At 34.5% G+C, this 27729-nt stretch overlaps 1 long non-coding RNA gene across 4 annotated transcripts; it reads right to left on the minus strand.

Moving 5' to 3' along the window:
• Window positions 1-11243: 11243 nt before the first annotated feature.
• On the minus strand, window positions 11244-27466 carry LOC141523764 (uncharacterized). 4 transcript variants are annotated; one of them, XR_012478583.1, is made up of 4 exons: window positions 27339-27466; window positions 22998-23164; window positions 17392-17527; window positions 11244-15289 (listed from the first exon to the last, which is right to left on the minus strand). It is a non-coding gene; the product is annotated as an uncharacterized LOC141523764 (long non-coding RNA). The 4 variants fall into 4 exon arrangements; XR_012478582.1 differs by having other exon boundaries at window positions 22998-26558; XR_012478584.1 differs by lacking the exon at window positions 27339-27466 and adding an exon at window positions 22410-22517 and having other exon boundaries at window positions 22998-27325.
• Between the last annotated feature and the right edge of the window lie 263 nt (window positions 27467-27729).

A 27729-nucleotide genomic window follows, 5' to 3' on the forward strand; every position in this document is an offset into this window, starting at 1 on the left:
ATTACCTAGCTGTGTGGCCTTGGGCAAGCCACTTAACCCCATTTTCCTTGTAAAAAAAAAAACCTAAAAAAAAAAAGAAATTTAATCATCTAAAACTCTAGTTGTAAGGTTCTGGCTCTGCTCTTTCTTCTAGCACATTCCTGGCTCCTTTCTTCTCATTCACTTGCAATTTCTTCACTTCTGGGGAGATGGGATTTCCTGTTCCCTCCAGTTGTGTTTAAAACCCTCTTCCAAATTAATTTGTATTTAACTTTGCATATATTTTTTATTTACTAATCTTGATTCCTATAGTTTCTTCAGTAATGTAACTCCTTGATGGCAGGCACCATTTAAATTTTTTGTCTTTGTGTTCTCACAAAGCACTGTCTGCCACATCATTACCATCATCATCATCATGTTGTAATCATCAGCATTATCATCATCATCATCATCATCATTACTAGCAATTATATAATGATTTATGATTTGCAAAGTGCTTCACTTATGTTGTTTTATTTTATTAATAAATGTTTGTTGAATTGAACTGACAGGAATTAGGGTCAGACCAAGCCACACATTTTCACTGATTAGGTTGGGAATTCTCAATATCAGGTATGTCTAACCCCTGGCAGCCACTTGCTTCTGGAAAATGAAGGAGAAAGGGTGAGCCTGTGTAATGCTGCAACATCACAGACCAGCTTAACTCTTTATTTTGTTTGACCTCGTAACTAACATTGTACCATGTAACAGACTGCCAGAGTATTTTTTTTTAACAAAAGATATGCATATAGGAATTAGGATCTTTATTTTTTTTTAAGAAAGATTTTATTTATTTTGAGTTTTACAATTTCCCCCCATTCTTGCTTCCCTCCCCATCCCCCACAGAAGGCATTCTGCTATAGTCTTTACATTGTTTCCACGGGATACATTGATCTCAGTTGAATGTGATGACTGAGAAATCATATAGGATCTTTTTTTTTGAAAGAAAGATTTTATTTATTTTGAGTTTTACAGTTTTTCCCTATTCTTGCTTCCTTCCCCCCACCCCCCACAGAAGGCAGTTTGTTAGTCTTTACATTGTTTCCATGGTATACATTGATCTAAGTTAAATGTGATACGAAAGAAATCATATCCTTAGGGAAGAAAAATAAAGTATAAGAGATAGCAAAACTGCATAATTAGATAGAGTTTTTTCCCCTAAATTGAAGGTAATAGTCTTTGGTCTTTGTTCAAACTCCACCATTCTTTCTCTGCATACAGATGGTATTCTCCATCATAGATAGCCCCAAATTGTCCCTGATTGTTGCACTGATGGAATGAGCAAGTCTATCAAGGTCGATGTTGATATTAGGATGTACAATATTTTTCTGGTTTTGCACATCTTGCTTAGCATCAGTTCATGCAAATCCTTCGAGGTTTCCCTGAATTCCCATACCTTCTAGTTTCTAATAAAACAATAGTGTTCCATGACATACATATACCACTGTTTGCTAAGCCATTCCCCATTGAAGGACATTCATTTAATTTCCAATTCTTTGCCACCACAGAGTTGCTATGAATATTTTTCTACAAGTGATGTTTTTACCCTTTTTCATAATCTCTTCAGGGTATAGACCCAGTAGTGGTATTACTGGATCAAAGGGTATGCACATTTTTGTTGCCCTTTGGGCATAGGAATTAAGATCTTTATTTTAAAATATTATATAACCCATTGTAATTGCAGCAGACAACTTTTTTGTATGTAATATTAATTGCTATTTTGCCACAGATTTGAGAATAGATTTCAAAGTTTTAGAAAATACCAATTGCATTTCAGTATATTTGCCACTCCATTCTCAGTTGACATCAACAACCTTGCAAATCGGATGTATAGAGTTGCAATCAGATATGAAATTTGAAGAAAACTTTATTCAAGTGTCAATTTATAAGTGGTACTTGCCTAAAGAAAAATATCCTGCATTTTATGAACATGCCCTGTTTATGACATTTTTTTAAGGAAAACATATAATTTGCAAGCTACATTCTTCCTATATGAAGTATATAAAAAGTAAAAAGAGAACAAAAATTTCAGATGAGCATCTTGAAAATATTCCTCACATTACTACAACCTCCTTCAAACCAGATAGAGATGGCTTGGTGTCAAAAAAGCAATCTCAGTGTTCACATTAAAATGGCATGCTTTTATGTTTTTCTTCCTTTTTCATGGGTTTTTTTCCCCCTTAGTTCTAATTCTTCTTTCACAACATGATTAATTTGGAAATATGCTAAACATGATTGTACATGTACAACCTATATCAGATTGTTCCCTGTCATGTGGGAGGGGATAGTAGAAAAATGTGGAATGCAAAAGCTTGCAAAAGGATGAATGTCTAAAACTATCTTTGCATGTAATTAAAAAACCAAAGTAGAAATGGCATGTTATTTTTTTGTTTAAAAAGTTATTGTTTTTATTATTACAGTCATTTTTATTATCATATTTTGTTACATTTTATTATTACTCTCATTGTTACATGGGTTACATTGTACTCATAAATAAATATTAAGTTCTATATGCAGCCCTTGACAAATTTTTGTTGGGAGATCTGGTTCAAAAGGGCTAAAAGGTTAGATACCTCTGCTCTTTATCATAGTAGAATGCAAGGACCTTGAAGCAGGACTTAAAAGTTATGTGAAATTCTTATTGATTGAATGATTGATTAGTTTCTATTGTAGAATTTTACGTTGCTGTTGAATTCTTTAAATCTTTAAGTCATTTCTGATTCTTCATGAGTCCATTTTGAGGTTTTTCTTTGGCAAAGATATTAGAGTGTTCTGTCATTTACTTCTCCAATTCATTTTACAGATGAGGAACTGAAGGTGAAGTGAATTGCCCAACTAGTAAATGTTTGAGGTCAGATTTGAATTCATGAAGATATCTTCCTAATTCTGAATCTTGTGCTCTATTCACGATGCTATTCAGCTGCCCACAATTTTAACTAATGCATGTCAGTCACAGTACTATGATTCTGAGTAATTTAAGTCTCAAAAAGCTACAATATTATTTTCCATGGACTTGAGGAAATGAAAATGTCTTTTATTAAAACTCAACAAAACTATATAACTTTTATTTGGTTATTGAAATATTTGCAAATTGGTGTTGAGGAGTTAATTCATATGCTCCACCTATGTGTGTATACATATATATATATATATGTATATATCTTTATCTTATATAGTAGAAACTCACTGCATTAATTCTTGTTGCATTGCATGAATTTCCTATGATTCTTCCATATGCCATAGCTTTACCAGAACTATATTCACACTCATCATGGGTTTCCTCCATTACCATTTGGATGATTCTCAATTTTAATTCCTAGTAGATTGATTTATAGTAGATTCTTTGATTTATAGTCATATACAGCTTACTCATATATGCTTTATTTTGAGTTTAATAATGAGTCATCGTTCTAATATTAACTGGATTTAACTGAAATTATTTCCCATATTATAGATAAATTTTTCTTGGTTTATCACAGGAATATTTTCTTCTCCAGACCTACAAAATAGGCGATATTTAATGAAGTAATGCTGAATATATTCTAACAAGACTTTTCAAGACTTAATAGCTCAGTTTTCTTTAAATGAATTTCTTTGGTTTGAAGAATGTGTTCTCATTTCCAAAGCATGCTTGCATAACTTTAAAATATTTTGTGACAAGTACAATAGGTCATTTGCATTTGCTACAAGACTCGACAAATTTTTTTTGTGTGTGTGTAGGATAAAACGAAGCTTGGCAGTATGAAAGTATGACCTCATTAAATACCTAGTAATCTCTTTAACAGGAAAATGAGACTATTCTATTTTTCCCTTGGCTATGAAATATTACCTTATTGCTACTGAAAATTATTCTCTAAGCTATTTGCTACTTATGTTTAGAAATGAAGTTTTTTGTTTTTTAAAACTCAATCTACTTGAGTATTGTTTATTAGTTATCTTCATGCTCAGAAAGAATACCTGTCATCACATTTTATAATTCAACCTTTTCATCATGGAAAATTTAAGAATAGAATGAAAGCCTGAAAATACTATTATCTTTAATTCATTAATTTTATGAGGTTTGTTAATATTATACTAAATATGGCATAACTTCAACTAACTAACATGCTTCTAATTAAGAATTCAGATCTAGACTTGAGTTTTTGGGTATACATGGAGCAAAAAATGCAAGTACAATCAACCAAAAGCAAGAAACTACCCTGGGGTATTGATTTAAATCAATCTGAGCATGAAATAAGAATGGAGCAGCCTTGTTCAAAATTTGAGTACTTGTGATCCTGAGATATAGTGAAGGTACACCATGTATGATATCTAAGATTTATTCTTCCTTTATGTTTAACCCTGATGAAATCACAGCTAGTGATGTCCCTGTCATCAGTCATTCTATTGAGGTAGGGCAGAATAAATCAGAACTAATGGTCTTATTCTGTTGTCAGAAAAGAAGTCTTCCTTGATGATTCTGTTTCTATATCTTGTTGAATTTGTTAGGTGAAGTGAATAGAAGAGGAGATCTGAGCTAGCAAAACAAGTTCCTGCACTGTTCCCTGGGGTCATTCTAGAATTTCACGGGGACAAGAGAGGTCTTAGGAGGTCCCACTGCTGTTCAGGGTTCACATTGAACCTATAGCTACCTTTCTGCTGACCCCATTCTCAGTATCTTCAACTGCCTTTCATATGTAGGGAACTGGATGTCCAATAGACAACTTAAACTCAACAACTCCCCTCTACTCTCCTTACCTTTCTAGTTTTCTTATACTATTCTCCAGCACATACCCTTTCAGTCAGAGATACTGGCCTTCTTGTTGTTCAAAAACTCCATCTCTCTTCTGGTCATTCCCTCTGACTGTCCCCCATACTTAGATTGTGATGCTTTCTCACTTCTCTGGATTCCTTCAAGTTCCATCTTTATTCAGCAAACCTTTCCCAACCTCTCAATTATAGTTCTTTTCCTCTATAAATTATTTTATATTTTCCTTGTATTATGACTTGCTTGTATATATCTCTTTGCTTTGTTTGCTACCACCCCCATCCCCCATTAGATTGTGAGCTGCTAATTAACTGACTTTTCCTTTGTGTATCAGTGGATAGCTCTCTGACACAGAAACACATCAATTGTATTGCTATCAAATTAGTTGTTATTATAAGTCCAAATTGGGGAATAACTAACAATTTACAAATAGACACCATCCTAATTCAGACCCTTATGACCCCTTGTCTGGATTATTACGACAACCTTTTAATCAAATTATAAGATTCCAGCTTTTCTTCTTTCTAATTCATCTCCTATATGTGTTAATCTTTCTGAAGTGTACGTCCAACCATGTCACTCACTCCTCTGCTCAAGACTTTCATAGTTCCCTATTAAGGCTATGTATTAGAGTGCCAGATTGGGAGTTAAGAAGATATCTTTGTGAGTTCATTCTGGCCTCAGACACTTATTTATTATGTGACCCTGGACAAGTAACTTCACCCAGTTTGTCTCAGTTTCCTTATCTATAAAATGAACTGGAGAAAGAATAGCAAACTACTTCAGTATTTTTGCCTTGAAAACCCCAAATGGGATCATGAGGAGTCAGAGATGATTGAAATAACTGAATGACAACAAAAATACAAATGACTTGACATGTAAAGTCACTCAATTTTCCTCTAGCATTCTGTCCCTGTTTTAATTCTTATCACTTTCCTTTACACCCCTCATTTCAGCCTGAATGGCTTACTCTCATTCCATTTTCTCCTTTAGTACATGCCTGGACACTGACCATCTTTCATGTCTGGAATGCTCTTCATTTTCATTCCAACTCTAAGAAATCTTAATTTTCTTCAATGTTCATCTCAGGTGTTACCTTCTCCAGAAAACCCTTTTCTGATTTCCCTATATGTTGCTTTTCTTTCCCTTCTTCAAATGAGCATGCATTCATTTCCATGTTGTATCCCCCCCCACTCCATTTTAGGAGAGGTTGGGTCTTTTATCATTATTATTTTGTTTTGTTTTGTCGTTGTGTCCCTGGTGTTTAGCACAGAAAGCCCTGAATACAGCCAGAGATGAACTGATTCTTACTGTATGAGAATGTTTTTTAGAATAACTGGCAAGGCTTAATTACAGGGAAAAAAAGAATTGGGAGTTATAGCTTAGTAAAAGCTAAGTATGAGAACTGTGATTTGGATTGAGAAATAGGTTATATTTTAATCAAATCTGTCACTTAGAAGAAAGAAAGTAATCCTACTATCTTCACCTCAGTGGTAATTCCATTCAGAATTGTGCTGCTAAAGCTTTCCTTATGAAGAGGAAGGGGCTAATCACTTCATTTGCATTTCAAAATGCAGAGGTAAAAAAATTGATTATTACTCTGAAATTCTGACAAGTGAATAATGACACTCGGAAATAGAGCAGTTACTTCTAATTAATTAATTAACATTCAAGAACTTAAAAGAGAGGTTGATAGATTTAAGTTCCACTTTCTTAGGAGTTTCCTAATAATTAGAGTTCTTTGAAAGTCTAATGGGTTGTTTTCTGAGATGGGAGTTATGGAACTGAACTATGGAACTCTTCCTGTAGGGACTGAGGATCACTCAGGGATGTTTTTAAGGATTCTTTTTCAGATATTGGTTGTACTACATAAAATCAAATTCCTCCACTTCTGGCATGCTTTAAAAAGAGAGATGGAAAAACTGCAGATTAAAAAAAGAATCACCCATCTGAGGGGAAAATAGATCCTATGAAGAAAGAATTGAATTTGCTTAGCCTAAAGAATATCCATGGGGCAGCTAGGTGGCACTGGCCTCAGGAGTACCTGGGTTCAAATCCGGTCTCAGACACTTAATAATTACCTAGCTGTGTGGCCTTGGGCAAGCCACTTAACCCCATTTGCCTTGCAAAAAAAAAACACCTAAAAAAAAAAGATCCATGAAAAATCTCATAACTTTATTCAGTGAAGGGAGTTCATTTTGATTGTGTATGTTGTTAATTTAATAATAACTATAAGTTTTTATAAACTATTTTCTTGGTCAAAGGTTGATGTTTTTCTTAGCTATTGTGTGGAATAGAATGTGTCCTCTTTAGACTTTGAAAGGAAGACTTGTCCTGACCTCTTCAATCCTTTATAATTTGAAAAGAAAATCTTGTCTGACACTCCTTAAATCAAGAAAAAATTGGGTTCCCCTTCAGACTTCAAAAACATATACTTATCCTGCCTTCCATTGTTCTTTAACTCAAAAAAAGTTACCTCCCTCAAGGAAAATAGCATTATGAAAGGATGTTTTTCCTGGGGTGAAACAATAGAATGGTTTCTAGGTAAATTTAAGATTTTGACTATTCTCATTACCTATAGTCTCTCCCCTTGTTGCTATATAACTTTTCTGTTCTCACTCAGCTTGGGGAGATCATTCTGAGATGGTCTCCATTACCTAATGATAGTGGATAATTGCTAGAGAAATAAAACTTTTATGACTAACCTATTTTTTCAAGGCAATAGGGTTAAGTGACTTGACCAAGGTCACACAGCTAGGTAATTATTAAGTGTCTGAGGCCAGATATGAACTCAGGTCCTCTTGACTCCAGGGTAAGTGCTCTATCCACTGCACCATCTAGCTTCCCCTTTTTCTTTATTGTTATTGTTATGTTATATTAACTGTTTTAAGGTTCTTTAAAAAGGGTTAACAATGTAACATTATCTATCTATCTATCTATCTATCTATCTATCTATCTATCTATCTGTCTGTCTATCTATCTGTTTACTTCACTTTGCACCAGTTCATGTAGATCTTTCTATGTTTCTCTCAATTCATGTCATTTTTCATTTGTTACACCAAAACACTATTCAATTATATTCATGAATCACAATTTGTTTAACCATTCCCCAATTGACAAGTATCTACTTTCCATTTCTTCATTATTACAAAAAAGTGCTACAATAAATATTTTGGTGTATATGGAGACTTTTTTTTTAATTACTCTTTGGGGTATAAACCAGTCATGGCATCTCTAAGTCATAGGATATGCATACTGTAATTATAATTGTTTGTATAATTCCAAATAACTTTCCAAGATGTACTAATTCAAAGACTCACTAATAATACAATAATGTACCTATTAGTCCATAGTCATTTCAGTGTTGATTATTGCCAGTTTTTGTCATCTTTCCCAATTTACAAGGTGAAATGAAATCTTAAGGTTATTTTGATTTACATTTCTTTTATTATTTATTTGGAGCATACTTTCTTTTTTTCTTTTTCTTTTTTTTTTTTTTGCAAGACAATGGGGTTAAGTGGCTTGCCCAAGGCCACACAGCTAGGTAATTATTAAGTGTCTGAGATCAGATTTGAACCCAGGTACTCCTGACTCCAGGGCTAGTGCTCTATCTGCTGCGCCACCTAGCTGCCCCTGGAACATACTTTTTTTTTTAAAGGTTTTTGCAAGGCAAATAGGGTTAAGTGGTTTGCCCAAGGCCACACAGCTAGGTAATTATTTGAACCCAGGTACTCCTGACTCCAGGGCCAGTGTTTTATCCATTGCGCCACCTAGCCGCCCCTCCCTTTTCATTCTTAACTCCTTTTATAATTTCCTTGATATTTTAGATCTTTTATTTTTTTCAAAAGAAGTTTATTATTATTTTAACAAATTCTATAAAGAATTTCTTTGGTTATAATATCATTTGTGGATCACACAAAATCATCAACTTAAAAATTAGCCTGCTATATTTGGTCAAATTAATTAAATTAAGTTAAATTAAAAGCTCCTAGATTTATTGAATTGTGAGTCTTGCCTGAGGTTACCATGAAAGGGATAAACCAAATGATTTCCTGGGTCTTATACCATGCTGGTGAGATGTTCCCTGTCCCTGCTTTAAGGAATCAATAAATATTTATTAAATACTTGTTTTATGTCAGTCATTATACTAAACTTTGGGGATATAAAGAAAGAAATGACAGCCTTAGCTCTCAAGCAGATCACAATCTAATAGGGAATGACAACACATTAAAAAAAAGCTGGGAAGGGAGAGGTGAGAGAGGTTACTTGGGGATAGAGGTGGAGGAGGGCAGAGACTGATGAAGTTCTGAAGCTAGGATGGGAAATGATCTGAGGAAGTGAGAATATCAGGACTGATTTCATCTTTCAGAATGATGAGTTTCTGGAGATAATCAAGTCCAGTAGCTGGATGGGAAATGATGAGGTAAATGTCCTAGGAATCCTCCTTAAATGGTGGAAGATCTGGGAGAAGTTCTACAAAGTCATTTTCCATCTCCAGTCAGAGAGAGGGAAGGCTCTTAGGAGCAAGGGGTTCTGAGAAAGTGTAAGTACTTTGTCACTGAATCTTAGATTTTTTTATTTGTTGGCTTTCTAATTTTTTAAAGTATATATTCAATTCATTAATTTTTTTTCTGTTTTGTTAATGTATATTTATAGGATATGATTTTTCTCTCTGAAGACTGTTATAGTCGCATCCCAGAAAACTTGGCATGTTGTATCATCATTATAATTTGCTTTCACATAATTATTAACTTATTATGATTTGTTCTTTGGTATACTCATTATTTAGGATTTTAGTATTGTCTCCATTTGGGTATGGGTCTTTTGTTTGTGGTCCTTGAACCAATGACTATTTTTATTGCATTGTTCTCTTAAAGGATGTATTTACTATTTCTACCTTTAAAAATTTATTTGCAAAATTTCTGTGTCCTGATACATAGATAGTATTTTAAAATGTGGAGTTGAGAAATATGTATATCCATTCCAGTGCCATTTAGAAGATTCCAAAAGACTTTTAGTTTTGGTTTCTTTAAGCAATTTTCTTAGTTCTACTTTTCTCCTTTTGGTTATCTTTCTGTTATCTATAGCCAAATTTGAGAGATGGACATTGAAACCTGTCATGATTATATACTATTATCAATATATTATTATAGTTCAGTTAAGATTTCCTTAATTTAGATATTAAGACATTTGGAGTATATACATATATATATATATATATATACACACATATATGTATATGTTTAATAATGACATTGGTTTGTTGTCTTATGGTTCATTTCAGCAAAATTTAGTTTGCTTGATTATCCTTTTTTAATTTTTGAATGTTTGTTTTAGTTTTGTCAGCATGATGGCAACTTCTGCTTTTTTAGAATTTACCTGATGCATAGTATTTTTTCTCTATTCCTTCAACTTTATTCTGTATATGCCTTTGCTTTAAAACTTTTTCTTGTAAGCAATAGACTGTGGAATTTTGATTTCTTATCTAATCTGTTACTCTATTTCATCTTATTGAATTATTTAATCTATTCACATTTAAAGTTGTAAGAGGTTTATAATTTCTTCATTAGTCACTAAGTTTTTTTTTAGTTTTTTTTTTCTTGCAAGGCAAATGGGGTTAAGTGGCTTGCCCAAGGTCACACAGCTAGGTAATTATTAATAAGTGTTTGAGACCAGATTTGAACCCAGGTACTCCTGACTCCAGGGCTGGTGTTTTATCCACTATGCCACCTAGCTGCCCCTAGTCACTAAGTTTTTGAAAATCATGATTATTTTTTGCCTCCTTTGCTGTTAACAAAGCTCTATGTCTCTTCAGATACTTTAAGTCTTCCTACTTACCTTATGCTGAAAATGGGAGTTACTTAATACATCATCAAAGGTAAAGTTATACTGGGTGGCTTAATTCATAGAAAGTTTTACTCGAGCATTGTCTTCACATTGTGGTGCTGTGAGGTGTTGCCTTAGTAAATTTTTGAAGTTTTGCATTTGAAAGTGGTAGATATTAGAAGAGGTATGGAGCAGGGTGGTGGGGAAGAGAGGAAGGAATGGGGGGTACGGTTGACTTCTTTTGTAGATTGGATAGGCAGCACAGTCTTCCTACTGGGAACCTTGTGAGTGATGGGAGACAAAATGCTATTCATGGATTTTAACCTTTTGTTTGAGGTGTCCTAGGATGTGGAAATATTACAATTATTTTGGATTTGTTTGAGAGATCATGGGGATTGAAGAAAATATCTCTACTTTTCTCTTGTTGCTTATGTGACCCAAATGTCATGAAATATCTTTTATATTTAACATTAAAATTTTGTCTGTGTAAATGTTTTCCATAGATCCCAAGACTTTTGGGAAAAGATGAAAGTTTGTCAATTGACATGCATAATGATTTCTCAGAATTCAATTACAATTTGGAAAGCATTTATTAAACATCTACTATATGTTTGGCTTTATACTGAATATCATAATACAAAGGTAAATGCAGTGCTTGTTCCTCAAGATGCTTACATTCTATGGAGTAGAAAACTGAATTTTTTCTTTTTTTTAACTTCCCCTTCCCTCATTCCTGTTCAAATACAAACCACAGTGTTTTACAGATGGTTCAAGATGATGAATATGCATTTTTGGATTGAATTTAGTTTCTTAGGATACCTATGTGTAGCCCTAGCTTGGTTACCAGGGAGAATAAGAATACTAGAGGTAACTATGGCAACTCAGTGGAGTTTTTCCCAGAGTTCATAGTAACAGGGATCTTGGTGTTCAGGATGCTGGAGAGCAGTATGAAGAAAATCTTTGTCTATTTGACCAAGCCAAAGAGTGGGTTGGGAACTGAAATTCTGAATGATATGTTTTAGACTGGAGTGAATAGCAGGGTAGTGGAACTCCTTGGATTTCCAACCTCTTTTCCCTTTCTCCCCCACCCAATTTGTTAGAGGGAGTTTTAGTTCAAATCTTATCTCTGATTTAAAATAATTATTTTCTATTTTTGTACTGTGGTTTTGGGATGGGGAAGTAAAGGAGAGGGAAGAGAAAGGAGAGAGAGAGAGAGAGAGAGAGAGAGAGAGAGAGAGCCACAACACAACAGAGATAGAGTACATATTAGAAGCTGATAGCCAGAGTGTCCTGTATCTTTGCTTGTCTTTTTATGCAATTTCATCTCTTAGGAAAAACAAAATAAAGTGGTCATCTTCTCTACTCAGGTTAAGGTCTTTTGTGACTCAGAGAGAGTTTTAAAGAGATGGGTGACCTTGTTTACCTTCAGTGGAAGCAGAGATTAGGGAGGAGACCCTGAATCCCTATGAGAGAAAGTGAGTGCATCATAACCCTCGAAACAAATGTTAGCCACATTTCTCGTATGGGGTAAGGACTGGAGAAAATTGACTGCAGTTGTGGACAGGCATTGATGTTATTGGTCTTTATTCATTTATAAAATGTTTTGCTATCTTCTGTGATCAAAACATTTCTTCCCTTTTTTCTTTTTCCTCATTTCCTCTCTCCCTCCCTCTTTTCCTTTCTTCTACTCTCCCTGCCTCCCTTTCTTCCAAAGTAAGCCATTTGCTGGCTAGTTTTACAATAGGTAAGTCTCAATCTAACAGCTAGATGGTTAAGAGGGTAGAATGCTGGTCCTGAAGTCAAGCAGATTTGAGTTCAAATCTGGGCTTAGACACTTGCTAGCTCTGTGACCTTGGGCTCACATCTAGAGCCATGTCCAGTTGTGCTGATTCATATCTGACCAATGGACTGAGTTGATTCCAGAAGAGAGAAGTAAGGCTGGTGACTTAGCACAGCATCCCCCCACTCAAATCCAATTCACATGCATGCTATGGCATCATTTCCCTGATGTCATGGTCTTCTTGGAGAAGGAAGCACAAACTTCATCATCAATAAACACTTTGTATATCAAACTGACAAAAAATTATATCATCTTTTCCCCCACCCCAACTGATTTTTGCATTTATTATTTAGGCCACTAAAGGAACTACTGGTTTCTTTCTAAATATGTTTTATCTTGAGTTTTATTTATTATTTACAGTTATGCATCAGAACGAAATCAAGATGCCTCAATCAAAAGGGAAACTAAAGTAGGTCACATTGGATAGCAAGTTATTATTAAAAATATAAAACACACCTAGAATGTATTAACTTGGGATCAAGAAAATGCACAAAATATAGTCGCTGACCTTTAGCATCTTTTTTTAGGTCTTTTTAAAAAAAATTTTATTTTATTCAAGGCAATGGGGTTAAGTCACTTGCCCAAGGTCACACAGCTAGCAGCTGACCTTTTAATGAAGTGTGTCACCTATCATATATAGGATTGCACCAACTGTCAGTTTTTTTCAATAGTGCCTTTTTCCAAATTTTATTTTGTTCCTTTTCCTTTTCCTATTTTGATCATTGCTTTTTCTGAAGTGCCTTCCTTGTCTTGTTTTTATCCCCTTATTAGAACTGTGTGTGCAAACATCTGAGGCCTGAGGTCTGTAAATTAAAGCAAGCCTTGGACAGGATTATGCTCCTACAAATAGCAGTATTTAGTTTTGTACTTTTCAAAGCCTTAATCATCTGATCCTCTAAGGAGTTTTTGCTAGACAACGGGGTTAAGTGGCTTGCCCAAGGACACAGGGCTAGGTAATTATTAAGTGTCTGAGACCGGGTTTGAACTCAGGTATTCCTGACTCCAGGGCAGGTTCTCTATCTACTGCACTACCTAGCCACCCCCTACCTCTAAGCAGTCTTATGAAAATGGTAAGGAAGGAATGATGTTCACCATTTTACATATGAGATACTGAACCACATGAGGTGAAGTGCCTTGCCTCAAGGTAAGGAATTAATTTGTAATGGAGCTAGAACAGGAGTCTTCTGATTTCTAGTTTGGTGATCCTTCTTTTGCACCAGTGGTTCCCAACTTTTCTGAGTGTGAAGATCCCCTTTTAAAATATAAAATTTTCATGCTATTCCATGACTGAAAACCAGCTAGGTGGCACAATGGAGTCAGAAAAGTCTGAGTTCAAATATAGCCTCAGAAGGTACTAACAGTATGACCCCTGTCTGCCTAAATTTCCTCCTCTGTTAGAAAGGTTTGATAATACTCCCAAATTGGGGGGTGTGTGTGTGTGTGTGTGTGTGTGTGTGTGTGTGTGTGTGTGTGTATACAACTTTACATATATGTAGTCTCTATTTTTTGAGTTGCAGTATTGAAAGGTAAAGTACGTTCATATTTTACTTTAAAAAAATAAATGAGAAATACCCTTTGTCTTGATTAGTTTTTTTGGGGGGGGATTTGTAAGCTATGCATCAGAAGAAAACTAAGATACTTCGGTCTCACAAAAGTAGTATTCAAACTATCACAAAAATATACATCTACTCAGAAAAAAGTATATTTTAGGAGAGTAATAAAGGACTACATATCAAGAATGAAGCAGAGAAAATTCATATATACTTTTTTTAAAAGCATTCCCAACTCAATGGGATCTGACCACGGATATATGAAAATCCACTGTCTAAAAATAAGAAATAACTTGGAGATAGAGCAAAAACACATCCTCCCCCTCTCCACACCCCCCAAATTTATTTAAGAACCAAATGATGAGTTTAGAGCTCTGGATGAGTCAGACTATGATAAATAAGGTGGTTCTGTACTTTGATCAGATATCTATAGAGAACTTTAGGTAGTTCAGTGGAAAACGTAATAGTTCTGGAGTCACATGTTCAACTCTTCCCAATTGGGGCTGTCAAAAATCTAAGTTGTTGCCTGGGGGGAGTTGATGGGTAGAAATGGAAAGTCAAAGATGCTAAAGATGACTAAAGTCTTGCAGAATTGGGAAGCTCAGTCAGTGGTTCAACAACACAACTCATTTGACTGGATAGGGTGACTTTATAGCCAAGACAATAAGACAAACTACTTGGATCATTGAAAATATAACTACAATGTATTTATACTTATGATTAATAGCAATTATTGAGGAGAGGCATAGTGGGTAGAAAGCTTGACTCAAAATTAAAATGACATGAATTTAAATACAATTCCAACCCATGTGAGACCCTGAACAAGTCCCTTAACTTCTCAGCATTCCAGATGACCTTCCAAGACTACAAGTAGAGGACATACATAGGAAGAATTTCCTTATTAGGAGTTTCCTAGGCTATGACATGAAATCATCAGTCAATCAAGCAATAAATCAATAAATATATATTATTAGTTGTAATAATAATAATAATAAATAGAATTTATATATATATATTTTAAGCAGCTAAATACTGTGTGACTGCCACTGGGCTTGGAACTCTGGATCCAAATACAAAAAACCAATTTCTACTGCCAAAGAACTTGTAATTTAATTTATACCAAAATTTGAAGTAGAGAAAAGATTGAGTTTAAAATAACTCCTCTGTGATAGTACATTGCCTAGTAACATAGATATTCACTAGCAATGTATGTGAGAGTTGAAAACCAGGATGGATTTTCTGTAGTGCAAAGCATACTCTTGATCATCCCATTTGATGAAAGCCAGTTTCTTTAAAGGTGGATCGACCCTGTATTGAACAAAACAGACCAGGTGTTTAAAGAAAATTACATGAAACTTGTCATGACTATCAGAGAACACAAAAAATTAGGTTTTCTCTCTTATATCTTGGAGCAGATTTTGGACTCAATAACTTCAATTTAATTTCTGACTTTGGGACTGGAGTGTTTTCACACTGAAGGAGACATTCATGCAATCTGTCAACAGATAGCACAATTCATTCTTTCAGAAATGGAGAATATTGAATTCCTGAAGGTAATTACTCTGGGTTGGCATAGTCATCCCTTTAAGAAACTGTCCTGCCTCAGGAGCTAATCTAAAATGTGCTATATTAAACAAACCTACATAAACCCTTATGATGCTATTTTTAACTGGTTTCATATGAATCACTGTTAAAGAGAAAACCTCTACAAATTCTGTTTGCTTTTCCAATCTCACTAGTAACAGAAAACAGACTTTGCTTTCATATGAAATCAGCAAACTCCCTCCATCAAAGTGTTTCCTATCAAGTGATGGATCATAGATTAATTATTATTATTTATTATTATTTATTATTATTCCTTATTCTATAATAAGGAACCTTAGATGCCATCCTGCCCAACCCTCTCTTTTTGCAATCAAGGAAACTGAGGCTCACTTGGGAAGTAAACCCAAGTGTCTTAACCCAGAATCACACAGATATCAAATGGCAAATCTTGGATTTGAACCCAGATTGTTGGGGTTCATATTCAGCCCTCGTTATATTATAGGCATTCAATACAACAAGGAAGCAATAAGCATTTATTAAGTGCTTACTAAATGTCAAACACTAATGGAAGTAGAAATCCAGATGAGGTGCTTTGTGAGGACTGGAAGAGGGGAATCTGGTGAATGAACCATCTTAAATGGTGTTCATAAATCTACTACTAAATCAAACACATGAAGATGACTAAATGCCTACTTATTAAACTAAATTTAGAGTTTGATTTGACAAATATAATTATTGCCTTTATCTCTCCATCTTAAAATGGATATTTAATCTATACCATATCTTATCCATCCATATATCAGGTTCCTTGGTCTCTCCTGGTAGTTGGCTTATTTTTGCTATCATCTCCATATACTGCCACTCTCCATCTCATCACATTCTACTCTTGCTCTGGAAATGGTGATCAAATCATTACTGCCATTCCTACTGAAGAGGTCATGTCAGATGCTTGGCTTATAGATCTCTTGCCATCCCTGTGATTTGTCAGACCAAAGGATGGAATGGTATGATTTAATTTGACTACTCATAGAAATCTTTCTATGGTGTGTTGGATGGAATGTTGGACTTTGGGTCAGGAAGAGCTTAGTTTGAATCTTGCTTCAGATATTATCTATGTGACCCTAGGACAAGTCACTTATTAATAGGTAATTCTGGCCACCATTCTCCTTTATTTGTTTTCTTTCCCTTAGAATGATGTCCCTTGAGAGTAAGGTTGTCTCACTTTGTATGTGTATACTCAGATATAATAGACAATGAAGGAAGTTGGACCCCTAGTGGGGCAGCTCTATTCCTCATAGGTTGTTGTTTGTCTTTCTTTCTCAAAGAGGACTGTGACATGGGGGAGTGATGTTAAGACTTGCAGTGGATTGGATTTAAGGGAGGCAGGGCACTAGCCTCACTCTCTCCTCTAGAGTCTTTTGGGTCCAGTGGCAGGATATAAATCAAGATGACTGGAGATGGTTTCCTCTGAATTTGTGGAAGAATTTCACAAACACTATTTTAAACATTGAATACTTTAAACAACAAATGTAATTCATATATCACTTTCTTTTATGATGATGACGGTGATGATAATGGATTGCCTAGCATCCAGAATCATCTCCAGTCATCCTGATTCACATTTAGATGGCTCTGGAGGAGAAAGTGGGGCTGGTGACTTAGCACAGCAACCCCCTCACTCAAATCCAAATCATGTGCTTGTTGGCAGCACTTTCCTGATGTCATAGTCTTCTTCGAGAATGAGGGAAAAACATTGTCGTCATCATCATCATCAATAAAAACAGCCATAAAACTTTAATAAAAGCCTCCTGAGTAATTAGAAAAGTAAGGCCACTGGGTACATTATGAGTTAAACAATGACATACCGTGAGGTCCATGACTGGGGAGGCACAAATAGTATCAGAATCACGATTTTCACTGTATGAACTTAATAGAGGTAGCACACACACACACCTTGCAAGGAGGCAGATGTACTGATTGCCTCACATGATATTTTTCAGGCTAAAATAAAGATCATGCATCAATTAGACAATGGAAAATGAATATTTATAGTAAAAGGTTTACAAACATTATACTGGTTACATATAGAGAAATAATGACAGGTAAGCACTTTGTATTCCATTCAGCCCAATTTATGCAGGATTACACTGTCTAAGATGAGACACAGCTCAATATTGCCTTACCTTGATTCTTTTCCCATATTGGAGGCTAAAATATGCAAATTCAACAGTTTTGTCTATGAAAATGATTGGAATCATATATTTATTTTATTTTGTCTTTTTTTTTTTAACTTTTCATGATGTCAGGGGAGACTGCTTAGAAGTAGCTATGTGGCATGATAGGTAGAGTACTCTTCCTGGAGTCAGGAAGACCTGAGTTCAAATCTAGATGAAGAAATTTGCTAGCTATGTGATCCTGGACAATTCACTTAACCCCTGTTTGCCTCAGTTTCTTCAAATACAAATTGGGGCTAATAGCAGTACTCATCTGGCAGGATTATTGTGAGGATTAAATGAGATAATATTTGAAAAGTGCTAAGGAGTGCAATATCAATTCTTATTCCTTTTACTTTCTTACTTATTCCCACCTCTCCTTCCTTGCAAAGGACTAGAATGAACCACAGATGCCTGTTCTAGAGAAATATAATGAAAGGTGAGAAATAAATCAATTACTTTGAGCAATCTATGCTGCCAATCACTGCAATTATTTCACTGGGAACAAACTTAGGTCAAAAACTTGTGTTTATCTATTCGTTAAAAAATAAAATTTATTTATGAAGCAGCATGGCATAGTAGATTGAGAGAAAACCTATGGTTAAGTCCTTCCTCTGACATATGTGTAACCCTGGGCAAGTCATTTAACTTTGAAACCCAGGAATCTTTCAAAGACTGTACATTGCAGGGTAGGCATGCATCTCCAGGGTTAGAAGAAATTCTTCACTGGGAGCTCTTCCATTCTAATGTAAATTACAAATCAGTGGAAAAATAAGCAAAAACATTTTTATTACTTTTTTTTGCATGTAGTCATTTAGGGATATCATGCTAATGACTTTAGAAGTGAAGCCTCCCTTGTAAAAGAAGAAAAAATTAAGCTGAAAAAATCATAAATCTAATGACCACATCTGATGATATAGACCACAAACTTTCCTTAAGTCTACTTTCTCATTACTAAGAGGAAGCAGATATATTTTATTATCTGTTTTCCAGAGTCAGACTAGTTTTTACTGTTACTTCAAGTTTATCTTCCTTTTAATGATCTTTTCATTTATATGACTACAGTCATTGTGTGTCTAGTTCTGGTCCTGATTATTTTACTTCTCATAAAGATCTTTTCAAGATCTGAGGAAGAGTAGGAAGAAGAGGAAGAAGAGGAGGAGGAGGAAGAAGAAGGAGGAGGAGGAGGAGGAGGAGGAGAAGAAGGAGAAAGAGAAGAGGAAGGGGAAAAGGAGAAGAAGAAGGAGGAGGAGGAGGAGAAGAAGGAGAAGGAAGGAGAAGGAGAAGGAAGAGGAGGAGAAGGAGAAGAAGGAGAAAGAGAAGAGGAAGGGGAAAAGGAGAAGAAGAAGGAGGAGGAGGAGGAGAAGGAAAAGAAGAGGAGAAGAATAAGAATAAGAATAAGAATCAAGATTTGGATAGCCTTAATATTTGTAAAAGCCTTTACACATATGATTTTACACATATTATTTGATCTAATTTGATTCTCAAAGCAGTTTTTAAAGAATACGTGCTGTTATTATACCTATTTTACAGATGAGAAGGATGAAACGACTGAAGCCAAATTGAGTTCTTAATTCAATAATTTAACCTCTCTTAGCTTCACCTCTTAGCTAACCTCTCTTGCTTTACTTGCAAAATGGGCACAAAAATAACATAATTCAGGATCAAAGGAGATAACATACATAAAGTGTTTTATAAATCTTAAATAAAAATTAGTTATTATCTTTATCATTCTTTATTGTACTATAAGAGGTAAGGAAACAAATATTGTCTACTATACACTAAGTATTTTATAAATATTATCTCATTTGATCTTCACAACTATTTCTTTTTTTTTTAGACAATTCTTTTTTTTTAGGGTTTTTTTTTTTGCAAGGCAAATGTGGTTAAGTGGCTTGCCCAAGGCCACACAGCTAGGTATTTACTAAGTGTCTGAGATCGGATTTGAACCCAAGTACTCCTGACTTCAGAGCCGGTGCTTTATCCACTGCGCCACCTAGCTGTCCCCATTCTTCACAACTATTTAAGAAGGTAGTTTCTATTATTATTATAATACCCATTTTTTTAGTTGAGGAACCTGAGGCAGATAGAATTTAAGTGAATTGCCCAGAATTACAAAACTAGTAAATGTCAGTGGTCAGATTTGACCCTAGGCTGAAAGCTTTCTCCATTACATCAATTAACAGCCTACCATTTTCTATCTTTAACTACCATGATCAGTTCACTCCATCAAATGTGTATCAACCTTTTTTCACTTTTTTTTTTCTATCAAAAGAAGGGCTTTTATGAACATATTGAACCTTTCCTTTTATCCTTGACTTTTCTGGAGGTTTATGCCTACTGGTGGAATAATGAAATTAAAAGTTATGATTATTTTAGCACCTCTAAAATTTTATGTGTTTTCAAAAGCAAATGTTTCAAAAATATGAACATTTGGTATCTTCTAAAAATATTTAAAGCTTTTAATTTTTCAATGTACAAAAATCAATTTTCTTTTTTCTTCCCCTTCCTTGGAAAAACAACTAACCAACCCTTTTGCAGAATGAAATTAAATTTTCTTTTGTTTCTCCCCTTCCTTGGTAAAAAACAAAAAAATGAGACAGAACACTAAACAGAACCTTATTGCAAACATGCATAGTCAAGCAAAACAAATTCCTATATAGATCATTTCCAAATAATTTATTTCACATTTGTCACCTTGAGTTCATCATCTGTCTTTTAGCAGGTGGGGAGGACCAGGGGACCTCTGTGATTTTGATTGGTCATTACATTGATCAAAGTTCTTGAGTCTTTCAAAATAATTTTCTATTCAATGTTGTTATTGTTGTACAAATCATTCTCCTGGTTCTACTTCCTTCACTCTGCTATCTTCATACAAGTCTTCCTAGATATCTCTGAAGTTATCCCTCTGATCATTTTTTTACAATACTATTACATTATGTTCATAAGCCATAATTTGTTCAGCCATGCTTCAGCTGATGGGCATCCTTCTTAGTCTCTAGTTTTTTGTCATCACAAAAAAGAGTTACTATAAATATGGTTTTTTTTCTTCTTCCTTTGATCTCTTTGGGGTTAGTCGTTAGTCTTAGAGTAATGTTTTCACTGGACCAGAAGGATGCAAGGTTTAGTAACTTTTAGGGTACAGATCCAAATTGCTTTCAGAATGACTAGCCTAGTTCATAGCTCTCTCCAACATTTATCATTTTCATAATTGTTTTCATTTATATTTCTCTGATTATTGCTGATTTGGAACTTAGATCTTTCTTATTTCAATCTCTGTACTCTAGCTATTTCACTACAGTGCTTCTCAAAAGATCTTTTCTGTTTGGAATGAATTTGGATCACCACAGTAAATTGGCAGAACTTTAACCACTAGAGCGTGAGGCTCTTATATAAACTGGATGAGGGATGTTGGACAAAGCAGATTTCCTCAACTCTAAGTCTAAGTGTGTGGAGCCACAAATATGTGAAAGATTCAAACCTGCTTTTGTTTGAGCCAGATATACTGTCTACATAGTTAAAATTCCTAAATCACAGGCTTGGATTTTATAGATGACTTCTGTGAATTGTTGCCTTGGGGCCACTGTAATTAGAATTGAATAAAACATTTCTAGTCTCTAGGTGTTTTTCCAATATAAATGTCAAGTATAATTTGAGGGGGCAGGGAGTTGTAGAAGGAAACACTATTATTTCATAATATTATGTTCATTTCTTATTAATGGCAGCCCCTAAAAGAAGACCAATTAAATATTACCTCATAGCAAAAGGTAAAATAACTTGCCTTTCTTTAGGGACTAATGACAGATAAGTTACTTTTTTTTTTGACATTCTCCTTTAATTGGGAGAGTCAGCATGGAATTGTGGAGACTTCCCTGCTCTTTTAAGGCTCATAAAGCACTTCTTTTCCCTAAAATTATCTAAAAAACATTCCATTTACTTAACTGTGTATATTCCTAGAGGACAGGTATTATTTTCATTTTTGTTATTGTATTCCCAAAGTCTAGAACAAGTTTCTGGAACATAGTAGGTACTTATAAAATTATTAGTGAACATTCTAATGCATTACTGATGGAATTGTGAATTGTTCCATTCATTCTGGAAAGCAATTTGAAACTGTGTCCAAAAAGTTACAAAATTGTGCTCATTTAATCCAGAGATGCCACTACTAGGCCTGTTATTTCAAAGAGAGAAAAGAAAGAGAATCCATATGTAGGAAGTTAGTTATAGCATGTCTTTTGACAGTGGCAAAGAATTTGAAACTTAGGATCCCATTAATTGGGATGGGCTGAAAAAATTGTGGTATATGTATATGTAAGATGGAAGAAACTTGGAAGACTTGTATGATATGAGCAGGGTGAAGCAAGCAATTTATATAACAGCATTATAAAGTCAAACAATGGGGAAGACTTAAGAGCTTTGATTAATATTATGAACAGCCACAATTCTGGAGAAATGATAATTACACATGCTACCCTGCTTCTGAAGAGAGATGTGAGGGACTCAAGAATTAGAATGTCATATATTATTTGTTTGTCCATACATCCTTGTCACAAAGATTTTTTTTCTTTTTTCTCCAGTATGAGTGGCAGATGGAAAGGAGAGAAAATAAGTACTTATCAATCAAAAACTAAGTAATAGTTAAAAAAGATAAATAAAAATAAATGCCCCACTGAAGAGAATGGAGTTGAATAATCTTGGCAGAGTTTTGGACCCTGGTGTTTTATCTGGTGTCCTTCTTTAGCAGATATACCAGCAGGAACAAATTGTACCCTGTTGACCTAGATAAAGATACAGATTGAGGTAATTCTTTCTATAATTAAAACATTTAATTATAACAGGTATTCATATATTATATTTATTTATAACACGTCACCCATAATCCTTGTGATTTCGTCAATTTTGTTACTCCTTACCCTGATGCAAAGTCACAACCCTTTTCTGGTTTAGTAGATGGTCTTTTCAGAGTTGCAGTTGCTCATTAACTACTAATTTTTAAATGTTTCAAGTTGTCTTTAGGTAAAGAAAGTCTTAAAGTGTCTAGGTAACCACATTTGCCTTTTTAGATGCTGTGCCTTCTCCACTCCCCCACCCTTTTCTCTTTGTCATAATTGCTCATGCTTAACTTTTCAAAAATTTCATTCTTATGAGCACCCTAGGTAAAATAATTGTTATAATCACAAATATGTAAATCTACCATGATCTTGCTAAAAATAGTTCTATCAAATATCAAATATCATAGTTGAATTTATTTGCCTCACCATTGATCATATCTTCAAGAATCTTCATCTTCACCTTGTCCCTTCTTCTGGTCACATCATGTTATCATATATCCTTGGAAGACTCTCTAGGTATCTTCATCTGGTCGACTCTCTACTTATTCTTCAAAATCCATCCCATGTGACACTTCTATCAGGAAACTTTTTCTCTCCAAAAGAAAGGAATTTTTCATTACACATTTCTTATAGTACTTGGCTCTGTCTCTCTTCTGCTGTAATAAAAATCTACCTCAGATCACTTCCTTCTTCTTATTCCCTAATGATTGTGGCTCACAAATGATAAGTTGTAGTAGCTGGAAGCTATTAGATGGATGGTGATTTAGAGAACTGAATTTGGAGTCAGGAAGACCCAAGTTCAAATCCTGTCTCACACACATACTAGTTGTGTGATCTTGAGCAAATAACTTCCCTCATTGGTAAAAATGGAGAGAAGAGCAATACCTACTTCGAAGAGTTTTTGTGAGAGTTAAATGAGATCAGATATATATATATATATATGTATATATATATATATATATATATGTATGTATATATAACTTTGTAAATATAAAAAGGGTGAAATAAATGTTAGCTGCTGGCTCCACTGCAATTACTGTTGCTACTATTGTAAAATCTAAGAAGAAATCTCAGAGGTCTTCTTTTTTTACCAACAATCAAGTCAGAAAAGCCATCTTTAACTCTTATGTCAATTTGTGATATAACCCTCAATTTTAACAGTGTTGTTAACATACAGGAAACACAGATATGTTTTTGTTCCAACCATCTGGTTAACTTAATAAAATTGATATCAATAAGCAAACCAAAAAATGATTTCAAATTGAGATTTGTAGACAGAAGACCTGAGTTCAAATCCTTACTTTGTTCAAATTCTATCTGTAGGACTTTGGGTGAATCATTTGGACTATTTAGGCCTCAGTTCCCTCATCTATAAAATAAAAAGAGAGGGCTGGATTAGATGATCTTTAAGTTTCCTTCTTTTAACTCTGAATCTTATGAAATAAAAAGGCAATGTGGTGTAGTTGTAGTGGTGGGGGCAAGAAAACAATCTGAATTTGGATACATTTGAGTATATTTCCCTATAATATACCAATCTGCCTCTTCTATTTCTGTCTCTGATTCAACTTCATTTAGAGCAAAGAGGACTGGGAAAGAAGCAGGTAAGGATTCAAAAGGGATTGCAAAAGAGTTAGATACAAGATAGAATGCTCCTAGGAGCCTGGGGTTGTATTTGGGCCTCTTTAAAAAAATTTTTTTTCTCAATTTTTCTTTTTCTATATTTCTTTTTTCTAATTACCTGCAAAAATAGTATTCAGCATTCATTTTCTGTAAGAGTTTGAGTTCCACGTTCTTCTCCTTCCCTTCTCTCCCCCTTCCCCTTCATAGGTATAAATGTGTAAAATGTTCTCCTGGTTCTGCTCATTTCACTCAGCATCAGTTCATGCAAGTCTTCCCAGGCTTTTCTGAAGTTGACCTGATTATGATTTTTGCAGAACAATAGAACTTGGATTTGGGTTTCTTGGCTAGTGAAGGAGATTTTGAATGGGAATGCCAAAAGGTTGGGGCTCAAGTAAGTTTTCTACAACTCTGGAAGGGAAGAAGTTGAAGGTATATTCAACATAGAAGAAAGAATTGAGAGATAGTTTGACTTTCGGTAAAATGAGCTGTTACTGCAGAGTCATTGAAACTATCATCTGACCCACTGGGATTTTTCATAGTCTTTGTTGGCAAGTCCAGTCTTCCTATGTGGTTTCCTTAGTGGTTTCCCTTTAAACCACTAATTGCTAGGAAAACATTTTTTTAAGTGGGGGGGAAGAGTGAAAAAAGTCATGTGAATCTTAGTTGTCCTCTATATTTTACAAAGCACATGTATATATATGCATAAATATGTATGCATAGTTTCATTTTATCCTTGTGAGGTAGTAGCAGATCTTATTTTCCCCATTTTGCATGTGAAGAAACTAAGATTCAGAGAACTTAAGAGATGATCCCAAGGTCATATAGCTAATAAACAACAGAGTCAAAACCCTAAATGTCCTGCATCTAAATCAAGAGATTTTCTCACTACATCATATAAAACAATAAATATTTATTAAAAACCCACTATTTGACAGACATTGTAATAAGTGCTAAGAAATTAAAAAAGAAGCAAAAAATAATTCCTACCTTCAAGGAGTTTACAGTCTAATGGGGAAAATGACATGCAAACCAATATTTACAAAGCAAGTGTTTTTAGTTGAGATATCCACTTTATTAACTATATACTTCATTCTGAAACAAATAAAGACAACTAGATGGCATGATTATCAGGATCCCAAAGTTGGAAGTCTTGAGTTTGAATCCTACCTCAGATACCAGGGATATGAACTAGATCTCTTGCTTTCATGCATTCCTCAGATCTGGAATGGTCTCCCTCTTCATTTTTGTCTCCTGACTTCCTTTATCTTAACACCTTGTTCTGAGACTATTTATAATTTATCCAATAGAAATTTTTGTATATTGCTGTTTTCAACTAGTCTCCTCCATCAGAATGTGAGGTTCTTGAGAGCAGGAACTATTTGTTCATTTCTTGCTTTTATTTGTATCTGGCTCTTAATAAATGTTTATTGATCAAATGATTCAACCTTTTTGTCTCAATTTCATCTATAAAATCGGGAGAACAATAACACTTACCTCATAGGGTTATGATGAGGATCAAATATAAAGTACTTTTGTAAATATAAGGTGATATATAAATGTTAATTACTATTTTTATGAAAGAGTACCATACCTTGATACTAAGCAACTTCAACTTGGCTTAAGAAAGAATAATCAATGAATGATCATTATGGGAATGTTTTATTTTATTTTATTTTATTTTAATTTTATTTTAGTTCAATAAAAGAATGTTATAGAGGGGTTAGAATAAATAATATCTGAAGTAGAAGTTGAAGGGGGAAAGGAATAAGCATTTAAAGAGCTGAGTTCCAGGTCGTTTGGTAAATGCTTTCCAAATATCATCTCAATGTATCTAACTAGCCAGCATTTATATAGTGTCTAATATGTGTTGGATAGTGTGCTAAGTGCTTTTTTAAAAACCATTGTTATCACATTCAATCCTCGTAACTATGAATTTGGTAGGCATTATTATTTCTGTGTTTACAATTGAAGAAACTGAGGCAGACAATGGTTAAATGACTTACCCAGGGTCCCAGAGCTAGTAAGTGTCTGATTTGAACTCAGGTCTTTCTGACTCCAGGCCTGGGTACTCTCTCCATTGTTCCACAAGTCCCTTCCAATTCTGTGCTTTATAATCACTCCCAAACATACTATTTTTTCTATTTCTCCTTTAAACCAGCTTCATCAATCTAAACAACAGGGTCCTATAGAGTTGATTCTTTGTCTTTATCTTCATGCTAGCTGTGAACTTAGACTATAGAGGGAAGTTGTATCATACATTTCCCAAAGCATACTGACCTGACCTTTCTAAGTCTTTACTAGTGGATCTTCAAGGGTGCCCATTCAAAATCTTTTCCACACCCATATAACCTGGAAGGGCCTTTTTCTCTAGAGTAGTTTGATGAGTTCAGTGATTGAATGAATGAAGAATAGAAAAAAACTTTTATTAATTGTACTGTGGATACAAATCAGGAAAGTGAACTAGTTCCTGCCCTCAAAGAGCTTACATTCTAATTGGAAGAGACAATTCAGGAAAATAGAAAGGCATAGCAATCTTGAGGGGGTGACAGTACCTTTAATGGTAGGACCAAAGTGTTGTTAGAGTGGAAGAGTCACAAGAGATAGTAAGGCTGGTTGTCCTCCATCTAACCTGAGAGAATAAAATTTGTGCCTTTCATCTCATCCAACTGGTATGAGCAGTAATTAGGATCCAATAAATAATCCAATAAATAAAATAGGAAAAGACTAAGGGAAGTAGTAAAAGAAAGGCAAGTGTGCAGGGATACCCCCAATAGTGTCAGTTTTTTCTTCCCAGCTGACCTGGATGGTTTCTGGGCATGAGATAACAATGTTTAATTATGTTTTCACATTAATTGCAACACAATCTTCTTGTTCCTGCAGGATTAGTGCTGGTGGACTTTTTTGAAGCACTTTTCAATTTAACGTATCATTGTATAGACTGTAGTAGCTAAAATGATCAACCAATCAATCAAACCATAATAAGCATTTATTTAGTACCTACTCTGTGCAAGACAAAAAAATGAAATAATACCTGCCCTCAATGATCTTAGATTCTACTAAGGGAAACTAGGTTACATGCACATATTTAAGTACATATTAAATAAAAACATAATTAATACAAATTATTTAGGGAGATGGGGCACTCACCATTGAGAGGATCAAGAAAAGCTTCAAGTAGAGGTATCTTGAAGGAAGAGAAGGACTCTGAGGCAGAGGTGAGGAGGGAATGAATTTTAGGCATGTACAAAGACATGGAGATAGAGGTAGACCTTGACTTTCAGGTGTGTTAGGAACAGAGAAAACAACTGCTGATTGGATTATAGAAAATAGGAAGAGAGGTATTGCACAATCAGACAGGAAAGATAGGTAGGGAAAAGGAGGGGAAAGACTTCAAAACACACATTTTATCCTAGAGGAAATAGGCAATTTTAAGTTTTTTAAATAGGGGAGTGACATTATCAGATCTGACTTAGAACTAAAGTTTTTGCAAAATTGATGAATAGATTAAAAAATGAGTATTTTGATTTAGAAAATGCAA

This window comes from Macrotis lagotis, chromosome 5, assembly GCF_037893015.1.
Source record: "Macrotis lagotis isolate mMagLag1 chromosome 5, bilby.v1.9.chrom.fasta, whole genome shotgun sequence".
Taxonomy (NCBI): domain Eukaryota; kingdom Metazoa; phylum Chordata; class Mammalia; order Peramelemorphia; family Peramelidae; genus Macrotis; species Macrotis lagotis.